General features: G+C 37.2%; 1 non-coding gene across 1 annotated transcript; it reads right to left on the bottom strand.

The window, feature by feature from the left end:
- Positions 1-905: 905 nt before the first annotated feature.
- LOC148548684 (small nucleolar RNA R71) lies at positions 906-1,013 on the bottom strand. The gene has a single exon (XR_015897338.1). It is a non-coding gene; the product is annotated as a small nucleolar RNA R71 (small nucleolar RNA).
- Positions 1,014-3,727: the final 2,714 nt, after the last annotated feature.

Here is a 3,727-nt window from a genome sequence, read left to right as displayed (position 1 = left end):
TACCTAACTAATTTTCTCTCTCTAATTTTTGAAAATCACCTTCCTTTTTTTCAAAATTACTTTTTAATTAACTAATTATTTTAAATTTTAATTTAATTTAACTTCAATTTTCTTTTTAAAATTTTCGAATTCTAACCAAAATTCAAAATAAAAACAAAAATATTTTTCTTTTCCTTTCAATTATTTTCAAAAATTCTTCTCTCTCACCTCCTCCTAAATATTTATTTATCTACTAACACTTCTCTTCTTCTTAAAAATTCGAACCCTCTCCCTCTTTCTGTGTTTGAATTTCTTTTCTTCTTCTACTCACATAAAGGAATCTCTATACTGTGACATAGAGGATTCCTCCTCTTTTTTGTTTTCTTCTTTTTCATATGAGCAGGAACAAGGATAAGAACATTCTTGTTGAAGCCGATCCTAAACTTGAAAGGACTCTGAAGAGGAAGCTAAGGGAAGCTAAAGCACAACTCTCTGGAGAAAATCTGACAGAAATTTTTGAAAAAGAAGGAGATATGGCCGAAAATAATAACAATGTAAGGAAGATGATTGGTGACTTTACTGCACCAAATTCCAATTTACATGGAAGAAGCATCTCAATCCCTGCCATTGGAGCAAACAATTTTGAGCTAAAGCCTCAATTAGTTTCTCTGATGCAACAGAACTGCAAGTTTCATGGACTTCCATCAGAAGATCCTTTTTAGTTCTTAACTGAATTCTTGCAGATCTGTGATACTGTTAAGACCAATGGGGTTGATCCCGAGGTCTACAGGCTTATGCTTTTCCCGTTTGCTGTAAGAGACAGAGCTAGAATATGGTTGGACTCTCAACCTAAAGATAGCCTAAACTCTTGGGATAAGCTGGTCACGGCTTTCTTAGTCAAGTTCTTTCCTCCTCAAAAGCTTAGCAAGCTTAGAGTGGATGTTCAAACCTTCAAACAGAAAGAAGGTGAATCCCTCTATGAAGCTTGGGAGAGATATAAGCAACTGACCAAAAAGTGTCCTTCTGACATGCTTTTAGAATGGACCATCCTGGATATATTCTATGATGGTCTGTCTGAATTATCAAAGATGTCATTGGACCATTATGCAGGTGGATCCATTCACCTAAAGAAGATGCCTGCAGAAGCTCAGGAACTCATTGACATGGTTGCAAATAACCAGTTCATGTACACTTCTGAAAGGGAAGAATATGGTTGTACCTTTTTATTTTTCCATAGCCATTAATGGCACCTAAGGCCAGAGAAACCTCAAGAAAGAGGAAAGGGAAGGCAATTGCTTCCACCTCTGAGTCATAGGAGATAGAGAGATTCATCTCAAAGGTCCATCAAGACCACTTCTATGAAGTTGTGGCCAAGAAGAAAGTGATCCCTGAGGTTCCTTTCTAGCTCAAAAAGGATGGGAAGGGATTAGAAGAAGAGGATGGAAAGTTCTCTCTAATCCTATTCAACAAGTCGGGATCTTAATGGTTCAAGAGTTCTATGCAAACGCATGGATCACTAGGAACCATGATAAAAGTGTGAACTCGAATCCAAAGAATTGGCTTACCATGGTTCGGGGGAAATACTTAGATTTCAGTCTGGAAAATGTAAGGTTGGCATTCAACTTGCCAATGATGTAAGAAAATGCACGCCCCTACAATAGAAGGGTCAACTTTGATCAAAGGTTGGAACAAGTCCTCATGGACATATGTGTAGAAGGAGATCAATAGAAAGTTAACTCAAGAGGCAAGCCGGTTGAATTGAGAAGACCGGACCTTAAGCCTGTAGCTAGAGGATGGTTGGAGTTCATTCAACGCTCAATTATTCCTACTACCAACCGGTCTAAAGTTACTATAGACCGGGCCATCATGATCCACAGAATTATGATTAGGGAGGAAGTGGAAGTTCATGAGATTATACCTCAAGAACTCTATAAGGTGGCTGACAAGTCTTCCACTTTGGCAAGGTTAGCCTTTCCTCACCTCATTTGCCACCTCTGTAATTCGGCTGGAATTGACATAGAGGGAGACATCCTCATTGATGAGGACAAGCCCATCACTAAGAAAAGGATGGAACAAACAAGAGATCATGGACCTCAAAAAGAGCATGAGGAAATTCCTCACCATGAAATCCCTGAGATGCCTCAAGGGATGCACATCCCTCCACAAAACTATTGGGAGCAAATCAACACTTTCCTAGGAGAATTAAGCTCCAACATGGGACAACTAAGAATGGAGCACGAAGAGCACTCCATCATCCTCCATGAGATTAGAGAAGATCAAAGAGCTATGAGGGAGGGGCAACAAAGACAAGGAAGAGATAGAGAGAAGCTCAAGAGCACCATTGGTTCTTCAAGAAGAGGAAGACGCCACCCTCACCAAGGTGGACCCGTTCCGTAATCTCCTTGTTCTTATTTTCCTATTTTTCGTTTATTATGCTTCATGTTTATTTATGTTTGTGTATTTACTATAAGATCATTATTGTTTAAGTGTCTATGTCTTAAAGCTATGAATGTCCTATGAATCCATCACCTCTCATAATTGAAAACTGTTCTAAAAACAAAAGAACAAGAAGTACATGGTTTCGAATTCATCCTTAAAACTATTTTAATTATTTTGATGTGGTGACAATACTTTTTGTTTTATGAATGAATGTTTGAACAGTGCATATGTCTTTTGATATTGTTGTTTATGAATGTTAAATATGTTAGCTCTTGAAAGAATGATGAAAAAGGAGAAATGTTATTGATAATCTGAAAAATCATAAAATTGATTCTTGAAGCAAGAAAAAGTAGTGAATACAAAAGCTTGCAAAAAAAAAAAGAGAATAAAAAATGGCGAAAAAAAAAAGAAAGAAAAAGAAAGAGCAAGTAGAAAAAGCCAAAAGCTCTTTAAACCAAAAGGCAAGAGCAAAAAGCCAATAGCCCTTAAAACCAAAAGGCAAGGGCAATAAAAAGGATCCAAGGCTTTGAGCATCAGTGGATAGGAGGGCCTAAAGGAATAAAATCCTGGCCTAAGTGGCTAAACCATGCTGTCCCTAACCATGTGCTTGTGGCGTGAAGGTGTCAAATGGAAACTTGAGACTGAGTGGTTAAAGTCAAGGTCCAAAGCAAAAAAAAGGAGTGTGCTTAAGAACCCTGGACACATCTGATTGGGGACTTTAGCAAAGCTGAGTCACAATCTAAAAATGTTCACCCAGTTATGTGTCTGTGGCATGTATGTATCCGGTGGTAATACTGGAAAACAGAGTGCTTAGGGCCACGGCCAAGACTCACAAAGTAGCTGTGTTCAAGAATGAACATACTGAACTAGGAGAATCAATAACACTATCTAAAATCTAAGTTCCTATAGATGCCAATCATTCTGAACTTCAATGGATAAAGTGAGATGCCAAAACTATTCAAGAGGCAAAAAGCTACTAGTCCCGCTCATCTGATTGGAGCTAAGTTTCATTGATATTTTAGAATTTATAGTATATTCTCTTCTTTTTATCCTATTTGATTTTTAGTTGCTTGGGGACAAGCAACAATTTAAGTTTGATGTTGTGATGAGCGGATAATTTATACGCTTTTTGGCAGTGTTTTTACATAGTTTTTAGTATGATTTAGTTAGTTTTTAGTATATTTTTATTAGTTTTTAAATAAAATTCACATTTCTGGACTTTACTATGAGTTTGTGTGTTTTTCTGTGATTTCAGGTAATTTCTGGCTGAAATTGAGGGACTTGAGCAAAAATCTGATTCAGAGGCTGA

This window comes from Arachis ipaensis, chromosome B8 (genome assembly GCF_059453495.1).
Source record: "Arachis ipaensis isolate K30076 ecotype BB chromosome B8, ASM5945349v1, whole genome shotgun sequence".
NCBI classification, from domain to species: Eukaryota; Viridiplantae; Streptophyta; class Magnoliopsida; order Fabales; family Fabaceae; genus Arachis; species Arachis ipaensis.
This window is presented reverse-complemented; position numbering and strand designations above follow the sequence as displayed.